The 24,154-nt window shown below is 42.2% G+C and overlaps 1 protein-coding gene across 1 annotated transcript in view; it reads left to right on the top strand.

Moving 5' to 3' along the window:
- The window catches only part of PCSK2 (proprotein convertase subtilisin/kexin type 2), a 239,107-nt gene that overhangs the window by 161,002 nt on the left and 53,951 nt on the right, over positions 1-24,154 (top strand). The window lies entirely within an intron of this gene.

A 24,154-nucleotide genomic window follows, 5' to 3' on the forward strand; every position in this document is an offset into this window, starting at 1 on the left:
AGGAGTTGGTGATGGACAGGGAGGCCTGGCGTGCCATGATTCATGGGGTCGCAAAGAGTCGGACACAACTGAGTGACTGAACTGAACTGAAACTCTTAGAACGACATCACTCTGTATAGAATACTATTCAGTCATAAAGAAAGCTGAGCACCAAAGAACTGATGCGTTTGAACTGTGGTGCTGAAGACTCTTGAGAGTCCCTTGGACTGCAAGGAGATCAAAGCAGTCCATCCGAAAGGAAATCAGTCCTGATTATTCATTGGAAGGACAGATGCTGAAGCTGAAACTCCAATACTTTGGCCACCTGATGTGAAGAACTGACTCTTTGGAAAAGACCCTGATGCTGGGAAAGATTGAAGGCAGGAGGAGAAGGGGATGACAGAAGATCAGATGGTTGGATGGCATCACTGACTCGATGGACATGAGTTTGAGCAATCTCCGAGAGCTGGTGATGGACAGGGAGGCCTGGTGTGCTGCAGTCCATGGGGTCGCAAGGAGTCAGACAGGACTGAGCATCTGAACTGAACAGTCGTAAAAGAGAACAAAATGTTGCCATTTGCAGCAACATGGATGGACCTGGAGGGCATTATGCTTAAGTGAAATAAGTCAGACACAGAAAGACAAATATTATATAATATTTATATGGGGAATCTGAAAAATACAACAAACTAGTGAATAAAATGAAAAAGGAGACACACAGACATAGAGGACAAACTAGTGTTTACCAGGGGCAGGTGGGAGGTACCAAGTACTGGGTATAAGACAGGCTCAAGGATGTACTGTACAACACAGGAAATACAGTAAATATTTTGTATTAACTGTAAATGGAAAGTAGCCTTTAAAATTGTACAATTTTTTTTAATTTAAAAAGAACTGCATCACTCTTGTTTTTTTTTCCATATTTACATTTTTTAATACAGATGGAGGCTTGCTCATCATAAGATTCAGGCAGTACAGAAGTGTAAATAAAATTAAACTTTAGGTCCTCTTCTCTCCCTTCTCCCACCCATCCTCTACAAAGCCTACTCACTTGTCAGTTTGGGTGATGTAACTATTTTATGTGGATCCTTCTAGATTTCTTTCCCTCAAATTGGAATCACAGTACATCCTATCTTACAGTCCAATGTTAATGTACCAATGTCTTCTCTCCCATAGAATGGATATACTATAATTTATTTAATCAATCCCCTAAAAAAATGGTCTTTTTTACTCTCCTGTAATGTTTGCCTCTGATAAACTGTGGAATGAATATATTTCCTTGAAATATATCTCTGAATTCTTATATGAATATCACTGTAGAACAAATTCCTAGAAGTAAAATTTCTGGATCAAGGAGTATATTTTAATTTTGATAAAGCTTATCAAATTATTCTCTGAAAAGACTGAATTAATTTACAGTCCTCCCAAGAAGATCATTTCTTGTTTTGATCTATGGGAGAGGGAAATTAAAGTGAGGAGAATATTTTCAGTGTTGAAAGGCTCTCCAACGCCGTTGAAAAACAAAGGTGATGCAGAGGTCAGCACATCCTTGTTTTCACTGCTGACTTGAAATTTCCATAATGAGGACATAAAACACATCATTTAAAAACAGCTCTTAATCTGTGAGATTAATGAGAGTTGAGAGCTATGACTTGAACATTTGCTGGTTAATAGATTTAGAGATAGAAACACAGTTGCGTCAATTACAGTAATTAATCAGAGATGAAGATGAATTGAAGGGACCCTCCTTTGCCAGCCAAACCTCAATCTAAATGCCGAGTAATGAGCTGCTGGTGGGGAAGGAGCGGCCAGAACTGGACCGGCTGAGAGAAGGATGAGGCTCTCATTCCCCAAAATGTACTGTGGGTTCCCAGAAGCACAGGGCTCCATCCCACCTCGGCTTTCCAGAAAACCCCCATCTCATACAGCTAGCCCTTCAGGCGATAAACTCCTCTTGGCTGTATCCCCAAGGTGTTTTTCTTCCTTAAATGGAGTTAAACTCTTTCTGAACCCGAAAGAATATGACCCTGAAGGAAATGAGCCTGTTCCAGTGATGAAATGCATAAACAGGAAACGCCAGAGGCAGCACTTCCGCATCTTGCCCACCCGGTCAGAGTGAATTCACAACCCACTCATCTAATCATGTTGGAAACAGTTCTACTGATGCTCTTTATAAAGTAGATAACAAGTGAGAACCGACTAGATCACTCAGGGACCTAAGTGCTCTGTGGTGACCTAAAGGGGAAAGAAATGCAAAACTGACAGGATATAAGTACACGTATGGCTGATTCACTTTGCTCTAAAGCAGAAAATAACAAAACATTATAAGGCAACTAAACTTCAATCAAATAAATTTTAAAAAAATAAACTAATATGAGATTGAGAATACCATATATTTTTAACAACCTTACAATAAAGAATTATTTACATATTTAAAACATAAAAAAGAATAGGGGAAAAAAAGATTTGAGAGAAACAGTGGTACATTCCAAAGCTATAACTACAAGTCATACTATATACTCCACCAGGGGAAGAGCACTTCACTTATTGTCACTTAAAGTCACTCTAGTCTGGGAGCCAATTGCTATTTTTTCCAATTCCCTTTTTAGTTACAGAAAATAAAATGTATTCTTTTTGGTGCACGATTCTACGAGTTTGACAAATGCATAAAATCATGTAACCACCACAACCATTGATAGACAGAACGCTTCTATCACCCCTCAAAGCTCCCTTATGCTGCCCCTTTTTGGTCAGTCCACTGCAAACCCACTCTCAGCCCGTGGCAGCCACAGATCTGATCTGTTTTTTGTCCCTGTAGTTTTGTCCTCTCTAGAGAATGTCATGTATAGGGAATCCTACAGTTAAAAAAAAAAGTAAGTCTTTTGAGTCTGGTTGTTTTCCTGCATTTACGATCCATCCATGCACTTGTGTATTTCAGCATTTGTTCCTTTTTATCGCTGTATAGTATTCCATTGTGTGGCTGTACCACAGTTTGTTCATCCAGTCTCCACTTGTGAGACAGTTGGATGCCTCCCAGTTTGGGCAATTATAAATCAAGTCACCGTATACATTCACATACAGGGTTTTGTACAAAACTAAGACTGCCTTTATCTTGAGATTGCTGTGTCATATGCTAACCCAACTGCTATTTAATCTCTAGAAAATATCACTATCTTGAAAGTGCAAGGAGCCTGGAAACAATTCAGTTACCTCTGGGGTGAGCATGCTCTTGTTCAGGAAAACTGCTGTCACACAGCATAGGTCTGGGGGTGGACGTCCATTCCAGCCAGGATAAAGAACCCAGGATCTGAATTCCGATGCCTGCAGTCCAGTTAGTTCAGAAAATCAATTCCCCATTCTTGTTTTAGGCCCTATGTCAAGCTAAACCAAGACACTTTCATTTCCTTTCTTTTTCCCATCAACATTTTTATCTTAAAAGTTTCCTTAAGATTTACACACATATACTGGAATTTTTAACTGAATGAAATAAATTTAAATAGAAGTCGATCAATTTTTTTTAATATATGCATTCCCTAAATTGGAACAGTAAATGGAAATTTATGCCATATATTTCCAGAAAGCTAAAAAAATTCTAAATCACCATAATTATACAATCATTATTATATCTCATCTCTTAAGCATTAATTTTTGATGGTTTGTCCTCAAAAAGATAAGTATTTCAAATATTTCTTTTCTGTCACAACTGAACACAGTGAAGGCTCACTGAGTTAAATCCAGTGAAGGCTCAATTGAGGCTGAAGTTTTACTGAAGTTCTGCTGTTTGTAGCACAGCTAATGATCTCTATCTTGCTTCAATTGAATTAAGTTTATGAGACCTCTATTTTTATCTCTAGCATCAGCTTATTTTATTTTTCCATTTTCCACTTGTTTTTCTAAAATAATAAGGGCAAAATGCAATTAAAATATGCAAATAGTGCTGCTGACAACACCATCGTGGCTCAATGTGGTATGAAGTGGTGTGACACTGCATACAAAAGGAGGTCTGGGAATATCAATATTTAATGTACAAAAATGCAAGCAATGAAAAGGTGACTATTTAAAGATTTAGAAACCCTTGGATGCATGGTTGTACCATTTTATCCAATTCCATAAACAAATGATCTTATTTTAATCATTTTGTTTATGGGCAGAAATTGAGCACACTCCACCTGATTAGTCCCGTGATGTCAAATGATACTGGATCAACAAAATGATTTAGACAATTCTTGTCTTTGTGTGTGCATGCTCAGTCATGTCTGACTCTGCAACCCCATGGACTGTAGCCTGCCAGGCTCCTCTGTCCATGGGATTTCCCAGGCAAGAATATTGCAGTGTGTTGCCATTTCCTTCTCCAGAGAATCTCCCTGACCCAAGGATCAAATCCAGGTCTCCTGCATTGCAGGCAGATTCTTTAATTGCTGTACCACGTGGGAAGCCCTCTTGTCTTTAGTTCATTCACTTATTCAACATGTACTGAATGTTCGCTCTTTGTCCAATAGCACCAAAAGACCCCGCCTCCTTGAACCACTTACAGTGAACTGGAGAGGGTGGCAAGTGAGATGAGGGCTGTGGAGGGACTTCAATCCACAGCAAAGTGTCATGTAGCGGGGGATCTCTCCCTAAATGGGGTGACATCTGAGCTGCCTCAGTGAGCATAATTGAGGGAGGAGAGAGTTCCAGTCATGATCAGCATGGAGTTCAGTCACGGACGGAGAAGTTGACACTAGAGCCATGTGTGAGCTTCTAGGGCTACTGTAAAAACACCACCAACGGAGAGAACCGCTTTGGCGATTCTGGAGGCCGGAAGTGCAAAATTAAGCTGCCAGCACGGCTGGTCCTTCTGGAATGTCTGAAGGAGAGTCTGTCCCCAGCCTCGCTCCTGGTTTCCAGTGGTTGTGGGCAGTTAATTGAGAGACATCACTTCAGCATCACAGGGGCCCATCTAACCTGTCATCCTCCTCCATGTGTGTGTGTTTGTGACACAGTCTCTACACTGACCTTCTTATCAGGATACCAGCCTGGGGACTTAGGGTCCACCTTAATCTAGCTCGACCTCATTTAACTTCTTTACATCTGCCAAGACCCTATTTCTAAATAAAGTCTTATTCACATGGGACACCCAAAGTGCTCAGTCTCATAATTTTTTCTTTTTATCATAGAAAACAGTTGTAGATGCTAGGCACTACAGAAAGTAATGTGACATTATTTGGAAATAGTGGAGATAGGGGGTTAAGTTTTCCATACCCAAGTTATGACTTCAGCATAGCTTTTTGAGAGGGGCTTCCCTGGTGGCTCAGACAGTAAAGAGCCTGCCTGCAATGCAGGAGACCTCAGTTCCATCCCTGGGTCGGGAAGATCCCCCCTAGAGAAGGGAATAGCAACCCACTCCAGTATTCTTGCCTGGAGAATTCCATGGACAAAGGAGCCTGACAGGCTACCGTCCATGGGGTCACAAAGAGTCAGGCATAACTGAGCGATTAACACTACCTTTTTGGGAGATGTGTTTAACTCACAACAAGAAGGGCTCTGCAAACTACAGCCCACCCACTCCTTTTGATTGCTGTTATTTGTAAATAAGGTTTATGGGGACACAGCCACACCCACCAGTTTACACATCCCTGAGGGAGCCCTGCCCCTTCAAAGGCAGAGATGGGTCTTTGGTTCCACAAAGAGACCAAGGCCTAAAACACTTATCACCTGGTCCTTCCAGGAGAAGGTTGGTGACTCCTGAGCTAGAGATAAACTGGTAAAGCACTGATCATGATCTGCCTTGGGGGTGAAACTAAGGGGTGAAAACTTGACCCCCAAAACTCTGGGAGATGCAGTCCAGTCTTGATAGGAAGTATGCAAAATGAGACGGAGATATGGCAAGAAGGAAGTGGAGTGGGCAAGGGGTTTGCAGGTCCTGACAGACTGCTGGGTGATTAGAGGAGGAGAGAAGGAGGGGACAGACAGCAGACGGCAGAGAATGAAATGAGGGCTCTGTGACTTCAACAGAGTCACTGTTTTAGGTTATGACAAGATGAAAGAAGGTGCTGGGGTGAAATTGAAGGGGAGTCGTTGGAGCCTGGGGGAGAGGCCATGGGATTGGAAGGCCAGGAGGCCACATGAGCACCCCCATGGTTCTTAGAAATGCTGGCAACAGGGATGGTCAGAGGAACATGAGTCAAGGGTGTGTTGTCCTCAAAAGGACCAGAGCAGAGTATTTTCTTTCCAAGTGACCAGTGTCCACAATTCAACTGCAGCAACCCCCGTGCACAGACTGTGTGATTAACATGGAGTGTGCTGTTCCACCCTTGTAGCAACTTCACAAATGTATGTGCACAGACTCCGAACAAAGGCTGTGATCACTTTTCCATAGCTTATGAATTATGAAGTTGGATTCCCATCACAAATGCTGTCAGAGTTTTTTGGTTTCAAAACCAATTAAAATGATGAATAGCTGTGAAAGGAACCACAAGCACATTTAATCTTTCTCCAGAATGGGTGGGGATCTGTCCTTTTTTGGTGTGTGTCACATTTCACATCAACTGAGAATATAAACCTGGCCTCATTCAAAGGTAAGATTCAAACAACATCTTCATGAAAGGGAACAGATCCGCTTGGCCTTTTTCTCAGCCATAAACACTGAGATACTTGCAACGTGCCACGTCGCCCTTTCTGCTTATCTTCCAAGGTCACGGCGCTCTCTTTCCATCTCCTTCTCTTAGCAAGGTTATCCTAAAAAGAATCACCAAAGCAGAGATTAGCTGTTTTGAAGCAAAAAGAGACAAGCAAGAAGGTTGCTGACAAGCTTTTGAGTTTGATTTATTGTGGATTTGAAGCTGTGTACCAATGCAGAGTTCTTGCATCCCCACGCCTCATCTCTCTACCATTTCATGTGTCTGAGGTCTTAATGCTCCCACTCAGCTCCAAGGGCATTGGAACAAACAAAGTGCTAAGTCTCATAATTTTTTTCCTTTACTTTTCATCATGAGAAAGAGCTGTTGGTGCCATGTACTACAGAAAGGAGAGGATGAGTCTGAGTCAGAAGACTTAACTTTTAATACTAACTCAACCACTCTAGCTGAAAACCTTGAGCAAATTACATGACCTCACTGAGACTCAGTTTTCTCAACTGTTGTGAGGCAACAACTAGGTCCTACTGTACAGCTCAGGGAACCATATTCAATACCATGATAAATCATAATGGAAAAGAATATGAAAGAGAATATATATATGTATAACTGAGTCACTCTGCTGTATAGCAGAAATTAACACAACATTGTAAATCCACCATTCTTCAACAAAAATTTATCAAAAAAGAAATAAACTTCCCAAGTGGCGCTAGAGGTAAAGAATCTGCTTGCCAGTGCAGCAGATGCAAGAGACATGGGTTTGATCTCTGGATCAGGAAGATCTTCTGGAGGAAGGCATGACCACACACTCCAGTGTTTTTGCCTGGAGAATCCCATGGACAGAGGAGCTTGGTGGGTTACAGTCCCCAGGGTCTCAAAGAGTCAGACACGACTGAGCACACACACACATACACACCCGAGGCTCAACTGAGTTCAATTTGTGTTGAATTATGCACTCCTTAATTTATACGTAAAACTGACGTGTGATGTGTAATAGCAGCAGACGCCTGTGTGATATAGTCATTATTCACAGAGCTATGCTTCTGACAGAAGGAAAAACATTGTGTAAGTGTGTTTAAGACAAAGTCTCCAATAAATAATATTTGGACAGAACAACTCCTTCGAAGAGGTGACTCAGCTATCAGTGAACTCATCTCTGCTATTTTTAGGGCTGGAAAAGCAGAGGCTGGTGGTGCTGAAGCTGTGTAACCAGTCGCACAGGGTGGCTTCTCGAAAGTGGTGGCCTTGACCTCGGTGGCCTTTCACAGGGGAAGTGGAGCAGCAGCCATGAGCATCTGGGCAGCTCCGTAGAGCCCGGTCTGAGGAGGAGAGGGAGACACAGATTGCCTTGTACCTCACCCCCGCGACAGTGCTGAGTTAGACCCCGGCGGCTACATTATCTCCCAATTTCCTTTCCAAAACCGTGTCTCTGTCTGACTTTTAGGGTGGCTGTCACACGCGCTCGACAGCACACTCAGTCTTTGTGGAACTGAGCAAATGGGTTTGAACCGCCTTTAGCCGGACGCTGCCAGCCCTTCAACCTCCTACCCGGGAAGGTGGTGAGAGCAGGTGTGGGTGCTAAGTCGCTTCAGTCGTGTCCAACTCTATTCGACCCCATGGACTGTAGCCCGCCAGGCTCCTCTGTCCGTGGGATTTCCCAGGCAAGAATACTGGAGTGGGTTGCCATACCCTCCTCCAGGGGATCTTCCCCATCCAGGGATTAAAGCCTTGGCTCTTAGGTCTCCTACATTGGCAGGCAGGTTCTTTACCACTAGTTTCCTACCTGGGAAGCCATGAGAACAGCTACTTGAGCCCAACTGTTGGCTGCCCCTTTCTGTCCCAGAACCTAACCTTATCCTCTTAGGATATCATTACTGTTAAATTCAGCTGCCTTTCTCAAACCCATCAAAGAAAACCATCTTTTCATTACACCTGAAATTAGCCATTGCTTCTGCGGCTGCCTCTCCTGAAGTGTAAAGTCTCCCAGCATGGTCCAGAGCTGCTTTATCCACCTCGCTCAAGGTCACCTTCATCACTCTGGGGCACAGAGACCTCCGCAGTAAAGGCCATGGGGGAACCCTGCCGGGCTGGCCTGCAGCTGGGAGGACTGGCCAGTGCTAGGGCCCTTGCCTGAGTGAAACCAGTTAGGAGCTCAGATGAGCTTCGAGCTGCATCCAAGCACAGATTCGGACTGTGAGGCCAAGCAAAGACCGAGCACAGACTCTCTGCACCCCTGTGGTTATCTACGTGTGCCCTCTTTTTTACTAAATCCAAATTAGATCTTACAACACTGTTCATGTTAGCTTGTTTATACCATGTGTTAGAATCCAGGAAACACATATCATTTCTTTTCAGAAACAGAGGCAGGGCATAGAGATAAGCATGCATTGTGATATAAACACATTTTTTAAAGTTTTTAACTCCTATTTGCTGTTCAGGCAGCTTAGCATTTAGTTTGTCTATAATTGGGTATGGTTTTTAAGTTTTGACAGGAACTGCATTTTAAGCAGCAGGAGGCAAAAATAATTCAAAGGTTAATATTCATCAAAATTTATCTAACAGCAGGAGACCCTTCACTCTGAACTCATTCTTTCTTGCAAAATCAACCACCCCCCTCAAGAGCTCTCACCTATCAGAAGCACAGAGAATCCAAATATATGATGCATCCCAGCCACACACTTTATCTTGCTTCTTTTGTTTTCTTTGGTTCATCAGGTCCTTCCTTCAGAACCAAAGGAATCCATAGCAATAACTCTGTTCTTAGAACTGATCTTCTCCATTGGAAGAACTTCAGTCTAGATGCCAAGAAGCTTCTGATGCTCCCAGATCCTACCCTTCAATCTCTGCTATTAGGGACTGAGACCTGTAACATTTTCCAATGTCCATTCTCTTTTGTTAAAGCAAATTATATTGGGAAGGGCTATGTGCTATACTTATCCATACTGAAGTCTGAATGGCTTATCAAACTCAGTTTCTTTCTGTTGTAGAATTTAGGCAGAAGAGGAAGGAAGGAAAGCAGGAGAAGATTCTAACAAGGAAATTATGGATATATTTATTAAGGGGGATGAATGGGCCAAAGGCCAACATGTCCCTATGCAAGTATTTTATAAACAAAAGAATCAAGGTGCACACATGAATTCCCCGAAGATCCTGCTAAAATGCAGGTTCAGATTGTGCCAGTCTGGAGTGCAGCCTGAAACCCTGCGATTCTAACATCTTCTCTGATGATATCAGTACTTCTGGTCCACAGACGGCACTTTACGCAGCAGGAAGGCAGGAACTAGAATGGTGAACAAGGTGTCAGCTCAGTGGTTCTGCATCTTGGCTTAACAGAATCACCTGACGAGTTTTAACATTTTTTTTTAACTACTGGTGCCCAAGCCCCACCCAACATCAATTAAATAAAAATCTAGGGATCACTCAAGTGTTTATATTCCTGAAGGCTCCCCAAGCTATTCTGTTGAGCAGCCTGAGTTGAGAACCACTGTTAGCTGATAAGTTCACTGGACCCTCAGTTCATGAGGGCTAAAGGCAAGATACCCCAGTCAAGGGCATCTTCCTCCCCCGTGGGAGCTTGCTATCACACAATGCCTGGCAAGCGGTTCAGTCAGTTCAGTTCAGTTCACTCAGTCGTGTCTGACACTTTGCGACCCCAGGGACTGCAGCAGACCAGGCCTCCCTGTCCATCACCAACTCCCGGAGTTGACTCAAAGTCATGTCCATTGAGTCAGTGATGCCATCCAAACATCTCATCCTCTGTCGTCCCCTTCTCCTCCCAGCTTCAATCTTTCCCAGCATCAGGGCCTTTTCAAAAGGGTCAGTTCTTCACATCAGGTGGCCAAAGTATTGGAGTATCAGCTTTAGCTTCAGCCCTTCCAATGAATCTTCAGGACTGATCTCCTTTAGGATGGACTGGTTGGATCTCCTTGCAGTCTAAGGGATTCTCAAGAGTCTTCTCCAACACCACAATTCAAAAGCATCAATTCTTTGGTGCTCAGCTTTTTTTATAGTCCAACTCTCACATCCGTACATGACCACTGGAAAAACCATAGCCTTGACTAGATGGACCTTTGTTGGCAAAGTATGTCTCTGCTTTTTAGTATGCTGTCTAGGTTGGTCATAACTTTCCTTCCAAAGAGTAAGCGTCTTTTAATTTCATGGCTGCAGTCACCATCTGCAGTGATTTTGGAGCCCAAAAAAATAAAGTCTGACACTGTGTCCACTATTTCTCCATCTATTTGCCATGAAGTGATGGGACCGGATGCCATGATCTTCATTTTCTGAATGTTGAGCTTTAAGCCAACTTTTTCACTCTCCTTTTTCATTTTCATCAAGAAGCTCTTTACTTCTTCTTCACTTTCTGCCATAAGGGTGGTGTCATCTGCATATCTGAGGTTATTGATATTTCTCCCAGCAATCTTGATTCTAGTTTGTGCTTCATCCAGCCCAGCATTTCTCATGATGTACTTTGCATATAAGTTAAATAAGCAGGGTGACAATATAAATAAGCAGGGTGGCAAGCAGTTGGTACTCAGTAAACATAAGTATGTCCCATGAAAAAATAAATGACTAACTGAATGCATGAATGACTTAAGACCTTTGAAGGCCAACAGTCTGCAAAATGTCAAGGATTGAATTCTCGTTGAAATGACAATTGACAAGGCTAAAATTTAAAGACAGGAAGTTTTTTCCATGGTTCCTTCAAATACCCTAAACAGATACTCAATTGTCCGGCCACTCCTAGGGATGATTCTGCTGACAACTGGAGAAGTCCAAGCCATAAATATCACCTTTGCTTTATTCCAGTGTTTCCTAACCATCCACCAGTCATAACACACACAATTTTTTGCTCTCAGTGCTATTATTTACCTAGCTTTCTTCCTTAAATTGACTCACTTTTTTCACAAATGGATGTATTTTAAAGGGAAACTGTAAATCGCTATTTCAAATATATAGAAAAACAACCAATATCCCTCCACATAAATAGAAGTATCTGTCAAAATAAATACAGTGAAAGCAACTCAAGAAGGATGTTGCTGCCTGCCAACGCTTGCCTCTGTCAGATAAGAAGACGGATTAACCAGGAATAGGATGATATTAAAGACAAGGGCGCTCTTTATGGAGACTTGTCACTGGCGTGGTAAGAGGGATCGAAGGAGTGTTTTGCAAGAAGTCACAGTCAAATTCTGCAATGCCATGTTAGCAAAGCCACCATGCACAAGCATCTCAAAGAATACCTATCTCGGCCAATGATATTCAAGTTGAGCCCAGGAATCCAAGGGCCACCAACTAGTGCTGAAGAGGCTCTGGGAGATAAAAGGAAGTATTTCCAAGATTTCAGTTTCTGGGGAATCCAGTCATCAATGTGATTTGTCTGTACATAGGGTGATGTTTGTTTTCCTACTTCTAAGAGGAACAATATAATCAACAGAGAAATTCAAAACAGGTTGGACCTTGCTGACAAAATCAGGGGAATTAGCTTTCTCTTTGAAGGCATATTTGTTGGCTTAAGGCCTTGGAAAAGAAAAATTCACTAAATAAAATCATGCTGTTATCAAATGAATGGATCAGACAATGTAGCTCTCTAGTGAGGGGTGTCCCAGGGTGGGGGTTAAATTGTTATGTTCATACACTTGGATTTGGACAGCTTGGCCCATTGACATTTTAGGGAATAAACCCACTAAATGATTCATTTTTATCTGCGGGTTGTTTTTCTTTTAAACAACACGTGGAGAATGTGACATTATGATTCTAATGCAGAGGCAAGACAGAGAAGTTAGCAGGGAGGCCTCTGGGACCAGGCTGCCTGGTCTAAGTCCCTGCCCTGCGCCCTTTCCACCTGTGTGGCCTCAGGTGAAATACTCAACCCCTCCGTGCCTCATGCAGTCTCCTTGCTCAGAGGATGTGAGTGATAACAAGGGTACCATCACGTGAGGACATCACAGGAAGAGTAAAGAATCTGAGAGTCCTTTGCACAAAACAAGCACTCAACACGTGTTACCTTTTTCTCATTACCTTCGTATTGTTATTATTATGCTCCAAAATACACAGAACAATAGGTTATGCAATGAAATCTCTTCCACCCCGTGCCTCCCTCTAGACACAAAACAGAATAAAAAAGCTTTTATCTATGTTTATTTATGCATTTATTATCAAGTATGTTTTTCCTCTTCTGTGCTCACGGGGGCTCACCACACACTCTTTTCTCCACTTAACATATCATGGGAAGGAACGATACCTTGCAATCATTTTCCTGGTTCTTTGCTGGAACTGCAGTTTTGATTGTGTGGCTGCACCGTCACTGATGTAGGTCATCCCTCACGTGGGACAGAAGCCATTTCTGGTTTTCACTTTTACAATCATGCTGCCATGAACACACTTAAAAATTCGAATCTTTCATACACATATAAGTATACCATTAGGGTATATACATCCAGGACTTTCCTGATAGCTCAGTTGGTAAAGAATCTGCCTGCAATGTGGGAGACCCCAGTTTGATTTCTCGGTTGGGAAGATCCGCTGGAGAAAGGATAGGCCACCCACTCCAGTATTCTGGCCTGGAGAGTTCCATGGACTGTACAGTCCATGGGGTCACAAAGAATTGGACACTACTGAGCAACTTTCACTTCACTTCACTTCATACCGTTAGGATAGATTCTTTTTTTAATTAATTAATTAATTTTAATTGGAGGCTAGTTACTTTACAATATTGTAATGGTTTTTGCCATACATTGACCTGAATCAGCCATGGGTGTACATGTGTCCCCCATCCTGAACCCCCCTCCCACCTCCCTCCGCATCCCATCCCTCAGGGTCGTCCCAGTACACTGGCCCTGAGTGCCCTGTATCATGCATCGAACCTGGACTGGTGATCTGTTTCACATATGGTCATATACATGTTTCAGTGCTATTCTCTCAAACCATCCCACCCTCGCCTTCTCCCACAGAGTCCAAAAATCTGTTCTTTATCTCATGTCTCTTTCACTGTCTCACATATAGGGGCATCTTTCTAAATTAGGATAGATTCTTACAGGTGGGATTCCTGGATCAAAAAGTCTGTGCATCTTTTATTCTGATAGACATTGCCAATTTCTCTTCAAAAAGATTACACCCATTTGCATACCACCGATCAAGGTAGACAGTGTGTCTTTCTTCTCATATTCAGGAGTATTTTAAATGCATAAGATAAAATCCATAGGATAATCAAGGAAAAGCAATTATACTGAAACAGTTTTCAAAAGATTTAAAATACACTTTTGTGACGTGGTAATGTGTATCCTTCTTTATATATACACTATATTAAAAAAAAAATCTAGTGCCAGATAGGAGTGAGTAGAAAAGATATTTCAGCAAATCTACAACAGTTATAACCTGGTAGGAAAGTACATATTAGTGACAAACTCGCAGGTCCTACTAGTGATATTGTGACTCACAGTCTACACCCACAATTGAAGGAAAGACTAATTTTGAGTTGGCAGCTGGCGAAAAAAAAGATGTAAATTTTTTCCAAACAAGTGTTGGACCCTGGGCAGAGTCAGCTCTTGGAGATTTATTCCAATGAGTGGCAGCTTCTCCTCTCCTTCTTCTCCTCAGGTCAGCCCCAGGAATTCTTGCTTTTAGGGAGCTATTAAAATTCATGTGTGGAAACTAGCCTCAATCTAGCCTGGGACAGGCTTCATAGACCTTCTAAAGCATTGAGAGGAGAGAAAGAAGGCATGAGCAGGCAGAGACACTGCTAAAGGACCATCCAGAGGTGCTGCCTTGAGTGTGTCTTAGAGATAGTAACAGACCCACTTCTGCTGTCAGTATATCTGCTTCCCTACCCTACAGAGTTTTGGAGCATGTTAAATAAAGTAAGAGAACGTAAAGTCCTTTGAAAAATTTAAAGGCACTCTATGAACTTAGGGTGGGGAAGGCAATGGCACCCCACTCCAGTACTCTTGCCTGGAAAATCCCATGGACAGAGGAGCCTGGTAGGCTGCAGTCCATGGGGTCACTAAGAGTCGGACACAGCTGAGCGACTTCACTTTCACTTTTCACTTTCATACATTGGAGAAGGACATGTCAACCCACTCCATTGTTCTTGCCTGGAGAATCCCAGGGGCAGGGGAGCCTAGTAGACTGCCGTCTGTGGGGTTGCACAGAGTCGGACACAACTGAAGCTACTTAGCAGCAGCAGCAGCATGAACTTAGGGTGCTATGTTAGCCATTAGGAATTAATATTATGATTATCTCTTCTTATCTTTAGTGCAGGCTTCCCTTGTAGCTCAGCTGGTAAAGAATATGCCTGCAATGCAGAAGACTGCAATTCGATTTCTGGGTCAGGAAGATCCCCTGGAGAAAGGATAGGATATCCATTCCACCATTCTTGGGCTTTCCTGGTGGCTCAGATGGTAAAGAATCCTCCTGCGATGCAGGAGATCTGGGTTTGATCTCTGGGTTGCGAAGATTCCCTGGAGAAGGCATGGCAACCGCCTCCAATATTCTTGCCTGGAGAATCCCCATGGACAGAGGGGATGACTAGACTGAACAACTGAACAGCTTAGACTGAACAACTAAGCACAGCACAGCATATTTTGTGGCCAGAACCTCCCTTACATCTGCCAATAGGAGTAACATTAGAGGGACTTCCCTGGTGATTCAGTGGTTAAGACTCCACACTCCTGACACAGGGGGCCCATGTTCGAGCCCTGGTCGAGGAGCTAGGTCTTGCATGAACTAAGACACACCACAGCCAAATAAATAAATAATTTTAAAAATTTTTTTAAGAGTGACATTAGGACCAAAGGATGGAACTGCACAGCTTTGGAAACTAAAAAGCACAATGGTTCAGACATGGCTTGGACCTACATTCCTCTTACCTGGAGCATAGTCCATGCCATGCTAATTCGCTTCAGTTGTGTCCAGCTCTTTGCGACCCCATGGACTGTGGCCCACCAGGCTCCTCTTTCCATGGGATTCTCCAGGCAAGAATACTGGAGTGAGTTGCCATCTCCTACTCCAGCGCATAGTCCAGTGAATAGGTTAACATGCTGCTGAAATCTCCTGGTGATAGTAGGAAGTGTCCAATCCACAGAGAACATTCTGTCACTGGAAAAACACATGACTCTGGAAATCTTTGGAGTATAGAAGAAAGATTTCCAACAATTTTCTGACTATTCACCTTTTAAAAAAATTTTTTTTGAGTGCTAGAGAAATGTTAAATTTCATTAAGTTTTACTGCTAGACTTAAGATACACATAAATCTCTTTAATGTTGGTTTCAGTCAAAAGTGAACTGAACATGATCGTTAAACCAGTGCATGTGGGAGAATGAATTGAGGAAAATTCAAATATGCACCGTTGGAAAATTTCCAACGTGTCCACATCAGATGTAAGAAGGCTCAGAGCAAAATTCTCCAGACTCTAGTGGCCTGGGCACTTTTCTGCTCAATTTCCATACAGATGAGCTTTGTTCTAGGACGATAAGGTTGCAGTTTGGGAGTCTATCTGGGAAGCTTGCTCCTGTCTCATTAGTCCCTAAGCACAGAGCAATTTCAGCTGATACTGTTACCAGCTCCTAGCTGGGTTATGTGGTTAAATGCCTTGAGAGAAAAGAGCAAGCCAGAATAAAGGGACAAATGCAACCTACGCTCTTGTTCTGAGTGCCTATTGCTGCGAAATTACACTGGCAACTAATCATATGCCATGATGTACCATTAGCACAAACTCTCACTGCGTGAGATATTATTTGAGTCTGGAATTACCTGACATCTCACAGGGACACATTGTATCCCTGGTACAATTCCTCTGCGGTCTTGGCTTATACATGACTGTAACTAGACAGAAGTATTTCTTGCTGTGGCTCAAACACATACTAGTCCTTACCTGCGTTCTTGTGAAATTGAAAAAAAAAAAAAAAGCTCCCCCTACCAGTGGGTGAATTGCAAAACAGCACCTCCTTCTGGAGAACTTTGACTCTAGGGACCTTTGCCAGCAAGGTGATGTCTCTGCTTTTTAATACACTGGGTATGTCTTAGCTTTCCTTCCAAGGAGCAAGTATCTTTTAATTTCATAGCCTAAATCACTGTCCACAGTGATTTTGGAGCCCAAGAAAATGAAATCTGTCACTGCTTCCACTTTTCTCCCTTCTATTTGCCATAAAGTGATGGGACCTGATGCCATGATCTTAATTTTTTGAATGCTGAGTTTTAAGCCAGCTTTTTCACTCTCCGCTTTCACCTTCATCAGCAGGCTCTTTATTTAGTTCCTCTTCGCTTTCTGCCATTAGAAGAGTGTCATCTGCATATGTGAGTGTATTGATATTTCTCCCAGTAATCTTGGTTCCAGCTTGTGATTCATCCAGCCCAGCATTTTGCACAATGTACTCTGCATAGAAGTTAAGTAAGCAGGGTGACAATATACAGCCTTGTCATACTTCTTTCCCTATTTGGAACCATTCCATTGTTCCAGATCCTGTTCTAACTATAGCTTCTTGATCCCCAGATAGATTTCTCAGGAGACAAATAAGGTCGTCTGGTCCCATCTCTTAATTCTTCAGTTTATTGTGATCCACAAAGTCAAAGCCTTTAGCATAATCAATTAAGCAGAAGTAGATATTTTTCTGGAAATCTCTTGCTTTCTCCATGATCCATCAAATGTTGGCAATTTGATCCCTGGTTCCTCTGCCTCTTCGAAACCCAGTTTGTACATCTGGAAGTTCTCAGTTCACGTACAAGCTAGGGCTTGAAGGATTTTGAGCACAACCTTGCTAGCATGTGAAATGAGTGCAATTGTGTAGTCATTGGAACATTCTTTGGCATTGCCCTTGTTTAGGATTGGAATGAAAATTGACCTTTTCCAGTTCTGTGGCCACTGCTGAGTTTTGCAAATTTGCTGACATGTTAAGTGTAGCACTTTAACAGCATCATCTTTTAGAATTTTAACTACTCACCTAGAATCCCATCACCTCCACTAGCTTTGCTCATAGTGATGCTTCCTAAGGCCCACTTGAATTCACACTCCAAGATGCCCAGCTCTAGGTGAGTGATCACACCATCATGGTTATCCAGGTCATTAAGACCTTTTTTGTACGGTTCTTCTGTGTATTCATGCCACCTCTTCTTAATCTCTTGTGCTTCTGTTAGGTCCTTACCATTTCTGTCCTTTATTGTGCCCATCTTTGCATGAAATGTTCCCTTGTTATCTCCAATTTTCCTGAAGAGATCTCTAGTCTTTCCCATTCTATTGTTTTCCTCTATTTCTTTGCGTTGTTCATTTTAAAAGGCCTTCTTATCTCTCCTTGCTGTTTTCTGGAACTCTGCATTCATTTGGGTCTATCTTTCCCTCTCTCCCTTGCCTTTTGCTTCTCTTCTTTTCTTGGCCATTTGTAAGGCCTCCTCGGACAATACCTTGCCTTGCATTTCTTTTTCTTGGGGTTGGTTTTGGTCAACATCTCCTGCACAGTTTATGAACCTCTGTCCATAGTTCTTCAGGCACATTATCTATCAGATCTCATCCCTTGAATCTACTTTTCACCTCTACTGTATAATCATAAGGGATTTGATTTAGGTCATACCTGAATGGCCTAGTGGTTTTCTCTACTTTCTTCAGTTTAAGCCTGAATTTTGCAATAAGCAGCTAATGATCTGAGCCACAGTCAGCTCCAGGTCTTGTTTTTGCTGACTGTATAGAGCCTATCTTTGGCTGCAAATAACATAACCAATCTGATTTCGGTATTAACCATCTGGTGATGTCCATGTGTAGAGTCATGTCTTGAGGTGTTGGAAAAGCACGTTTGCTATGGCCAGGATGTTCTCTTGACAAAACTCTGTTATCCTTTGCCATATTTCATTTTGTACTCCAAGGCCAAACTTGCCTGTTCTTCTGAGTATCTCTCAACTTCCTATTTTTTTATCCCAATTTCCTATGATGAAAGGACTCTTTTTTTAGGATATTATTTTTATGTTAGTTCTAAAAGATGTCGTAGGCTTTCATGGTCAGCTTGGTCAGCTTCAGCTTCTTTGGCATCAGTGGTTGGGGCATAGACCCAGAATACTGTGATGTTGAGATGGTTTGCCTTGGAAATGAATCAAAATCATTCTGTCGTTTTTGAGGTTGCATCCAAGGACTGCATTTTGAACTCTTGTTGACTATAAGAGTTAGTCCATTTCTTCTATGAGATTCTTGTCTGCGTAGTAGATGTAATGGTCATCTGAATTAAATTTACCCATTCCCATCCATTTTAGTTCACTGACTCCTAGGATGTCAGTGTTCAATCTTGCCATCTCCTGCTTGACCACATCCAATTTATCTTGATTCATGGACCTAACAATCCAAGTTCTATACAACATTGTTCTTTACAGCATTGGACTTTACTTTCATTGCCAGACACATCCACAACTGGGCATCATTTCCTCTTCAGCCAAGCTGCTTCATTCTTTCTTGAGCTATTAGTAATTTCTCTCCACTCTTCACCAGTAGCATATTGGACACCTTCCAACCTGGGGGCTCATCTTCCAGTGTCATACCTTTTTGCCTTTTCATACTGTTCATGAGGTTCTCCTGGCAAGAATACTGGAGTGGATTGCCATTTCCTCCTCCAGTGGACCACAATTTGTCAGAATGGTCCTATGTCCATCTGTCTTGGGTGGCCCTGCACAGCATGGTTCATAGCTTCATTGAATTACACAAGCCCCTTCTCCATGACAAGACTGTGATCCATGCAGGCAAATTCTTTCTGTAAAAGATAGTAAATATTTTAAGATTTGTAGGCTTCTGTCACAACTACTTAAATCTGCTGTTACAGTGTGAAAACAGCCATATGCAACCCATAAGCAAATGAACATAATTATGTTCCAATAAAACTTTATTTAGAAAAACAAGTGGTGGGCTGAATGTGGCTCAGGAGTCATATTTTGTGACTTTTGACATAGATGCTAAAAGAAGGTAAAGCAGATGATAAAAGCAGAAGTGTGAGGTCATCCATAGGGTGCTTCCTGGCTCATATCCCTTCCTTCCTCCCTTTTACCCTCATAGCAATAAACAGTTACCATTTTGTCATTTGCATTTTAAAGATGAGGAAAATTTCAGTTTCCAGAAACTATGAATATTGCCAAGACCAAATAGCCAAACTATGAATATTGCCAAGACCAAAACCAGATCTGTCTGATTTAATGCCTCTTTTCCTTCCCCTACTCCAAGCTGACACCTGCAGACACATCCACTTGTACAACCCAACAAGGAAAATCCAATGGTCCCAGAGCAGGTAGAGTCCAGATTGGGAGGTCAGGGTGGCCGTGCCAGAACTGAGTTCAGTCTCAAAAGTCTCAGAAGCTTCTCTGAAAACGTTAAAGCAATTCAGACATGGTTGCTACCAGGCCCACCACCAGCTTCCACGGTGAGACCAGCCCAAGCATCAGACATGCCTTTAACGGCAGTACCTCAGATATAATGGGGTCAGAAGATTTTGTGAAAATGTGTAAGTCCTTTGTCCTTACTAAGCCAAGAGGGCAGGCAAACCAATCTTATGCGAAATGCACAGGGTAACAGGCAAACCCGTAATTATTACATTTCTTTTCTGAGAGCTAATCTAATATTTTTTGTGCTCCAAACTCACTGCAGATGGTGACTGCAACCATGAAAATTAAAAGACACTTGCTCCTTGGAAAAAAAGCTATGACAAACCTAGACAACATATTAAAAAGCAGAAACATTACTTTACTTACAAAGGTCCATATAGTGAAAGCTGTGATTTTTCCAGTAGTCATGTATAGATTTGAAAGTTGGACCATAAAGAAGGCTGAGTGCCAGATAATTGATGCTTTTGAATTATGGTGTTGAAGACTCTTAAGAGTCCCTGCCTTGGACTGCAAGGAGGTCAAACCAGTCAATCCTAAAGGAAATCAGTCCTGAATATTCATTGGAAGGACTGATGCTGAAGCTGAAACTCCAATACTTTGGCCACCTGATGTGAAGAACTGACTGACTCATTGGGAAAGACCCTGGTGCTGGAAAAAGATAGAAGGTAGGAGAAGGGGACAGCAGAGGACGAGATAGTTGAATGGCATCATCAACTCGATGGACATGAGTTTGAGCAAGCTCCGGGAGATGGTGAAGGGCAGGGAAGCCTGGTGTGCTGCATGCAGTCCATGGGGTCACAAAGAGTCAGACATGACTGAGTGACTGAACAACAATCTATTATTGGGGCTATTCAGGTGGTGCTAGTGGTAAAGAAGCCACCTGCCAATGCAGGAGATGTAAGAGGTGAGGGTTAGATCCCTGGGTTGGGAAGATCCCATAGAGTAGGAAATGGCAACCCACTCCAGTATCTTGCCTGGAAAATTCCCTTGGACAGAGGAGCTTGGTGGGCTACAGTCCATCGGATCGTGAAAGGTCAGACATAACGAGCATCTGAACAATCTAGCTTTGCTTTCTGACTATGCATTCAAGTATTCAGAAACTAAGACTTAGATAACTAATTACTGGATGTATTTTTTTCCCTGCACTCAACTCTTAAAGAATAAATGAGCCATTATCAGAAGTTTCTTTCAGAAATAACTTGCAGAGATGCCCTGAGGTCATTTTGGATTCAACCCAATCTTCCAACTTTCTCCACCATGTTACTCTTAATGGTGACTCTGAATCAGCCTGAGCCTGAATCATCAATGATTAAATTATGTTCACTAAACAGCTAGTATTTTCTAAAGGAAAATAGACTAATGTATTTTTGGACAATGTTACAGAATTCAAACCAAAACAAGCTTCTGGCTTAGCCTTGAATTCCCAAGTATTAAATCTACAGAGACTCTACTTCCTCCCAAACATCCATGTTAATGGATATTTTAGAAAATTCCAGTATAATCCAAGGCCAGTTTAATTTATTCCTGTACACAGACAACTTTATGGATGACAACATTGTAGTTCAGATCAATAAATGATTCAGTTTGGGCTATAAAATTATAAACAGAACACTTGCAAAAAGTTGCTCAGCCTTTCTTGCTATAAACCATTTGATTTTTAGCCAGAAAATACATGACCAAACAAAAACAACTGTTTGCCTTCCTTAATACGCAGTCTCAGCATAGACTATTACACAGGGAATTAGCATTAGTCATCAAATTAATTGTAAAGACAACAAATTAAAGTTCCTATATCTTTGTCCATTTCAACCTTCAGAGGTGAAGCTGACCTCAGATAATACATGGTCTTTCTTCTTGCTATAAAAGTGGTCTCAGAGTCCGTGGCTTCTCAGAATCAAACTCTGTTGTCAGAATTCTCCAGTTCCTCCCTCTGCCCCAAACTCACCTCATGGCAAGCCATTTCCTCCAGAACCAAGACTTAGAGCCAAAGACCTCAGCCCAGACCTCGGGAGACAATTGTGAGTGAGAAACCTGGAGAAATGGGTCAGCTGCTTAGGCAGCAAACACAAAAGTGCAGAAAATCCTGACTTTAATTTTCCTCTAGTGGAAGTTAATTTCTATCCAACAAGCTACTCTACCGATGGTAGAAATTTGACATTGTCCTGCTCAAGTTGTGCCCCCACCCTCCTGCCTCCACCCTCAAGCTTCAAAGGACTAGCACAGAATCAAGAAGAGGGGGTGGGGTCCTAGAGCTCATGTCTTATCACCTCTCCACCTTGGAACCATCAGCTGCAGCCCCACCCCCACGGGCCTCAGTCATCCCTTCTCCTATATTCTCTCTGAACCCTGGATCCTCACTGTCCTGACCTCTGGACTTCCTGGGGCAGCCTGTTCTCTCATCGTGTTCTCACTAATCTCAGCCTCCCAAGATTATTCCACTGCTTCCAGCTCTGCGCTGTGTATCACAGAGCACAGAGGGGGGCCACCCCAAGTCCCTCAACTAACACACCCCATAGAGCTGCTTCTGGTCCTCGGCTACTGTCCTAGAATGAGTCCCAGACCTCTCTGAGGTTCAACATTCCAATGCATCCCCTTCCCACTCCAGGAACCCAGCTCAGAAGAGAGAGGTAGCACTCAGGATCCCCTCTGAGGGCCTCAGGAGGGCTAGTCCATGAATTTTCCATTCAGCTCACCTTAGACTGGGGCCTTTTAATCTCTTTTACATAGGAAAAAACCAAGCTTAGCAAATAACTTCTTCCAAATCAACTGTTTAAAGTTTCAACCTTAGCTTTGAAACCCAAAAGATAAACTATTACCTTGTATTCCTCTTGATATTCCCACTCCACCAACCTTACCTAAGGATGCTCTTGTCTCAAAAATTCAGGGAAGTTTAGAGGTAACCAAACATACTTAGGGAAGAGAAAGAAGTTACTTTTAAGATAGTATCCCTTGAAAGAACTGACTCTAAATAGCTCAAGAAAAGTCAAGGAAAAAAAAAAAAAAAAACGCCAAATCTGAGAGGGTCTCCCAAAGATGGGATTATATTAACAGTGAATGCAGGTGATTTGGGTATTTGCCAATAATTATGGCCAGTGGAGACAGGACATTATCCTCTCTAAAGCCAGGAACTGAAGGAAGACCTAGATTCTAGAACACAGATAGCCATGTTCAGTGTCCAATATACAATGACTGGTCCAAATTTTGAATGGAATGAGGAATTGTTTTTCAATGAATATGACATTTCCTTTACACAAAAGAATAAATTCTAGACCTCTGTCATGTAACAGTCAACAATACAGTATTATATACTATCAAATATGTTCAGAGGATAGATTTCATGGTAAATGTTCTTACCAAAAAAAAGAACACAAGAATGTTTTTGGAGGTAATGGGTATGTGGAGTACCTAGGTTGTGGTGATGGTGTCGTGAGTATATACACATGTCCAAACTCAGCGAGATGTACACATTAAATGTACGGGATATTTTGTGTATCAGTTATACCTCAATAAAGCTAAAAACTTTTAAATGAAAAAATTTTAAACAAATTTCAAGGTGACTTCTGCCCCAAGCACATATATTTTAATACATTAGTATTACAATTCAGGTCGTTCCAGCTACTGATGGCCCTTTGCCTTCCAACAAATGGAAACCCAGACTCATGGAACTGGTCAATTTGCTCTTAAAAACATCATGCAAACATCATGTAACACTATTACAAACTATAGTGTTTTGTCTCATAAAAGGGCACAACTCCTGAAAATGTCTCAAGGTGCCTTGGAATCAAGACATTTCCAAGCTGGAATCCGCACCTAAGCCAGTGATTCCCAGCCAAGTGGATACTGTGAACCAGGAAACCATCTGGGATCTTGGTTGCAGACCTCAAAAACAAAGGAGGGAGGGTGGGATGAGAAGAGAGGAGCTTCATGGAACTCTGCATCCCTGGGCAACCTACAAGGCAGAGAGGAGGAAGGACGGGATTAGCCACCCGATGGTGGGGGACCATCTCCCATCATGGACCAAAATAAAAGACTGAGATGGAAAAAATTAAAACATGAAATCACTTAGAGACAAATAAAGTGAGTACATTATTGATTTCTGAGGAGCAAGACTCTTAGTGGGAAAAATGGAGGTGCTGGACTGCATAGAATTTAAACTCCTCATTGTAATCTGTAGGGTTAAGAGGACCCTTGTTTGCAACCCTGTATTTACTTGTTGGAT

This window comes from Bos indicus, chromosome 13 (assembly GCF_029378745.1).
Source record: "Bos indicus isolate NIAB-ARS_2022 breed Sahiwal x Tharparkar chromosome 13, NIAB-ARS_B.indTharparkar_mat_pri_1.0, whole genome shotgun sequence".
Classification (NCBI taxonomy): domain Eukaryota; kingdom Metazoa; phylum Chordata; class Mammalia; order Artiodactyla; family Bovidae; genus Bos; species Bos indicus.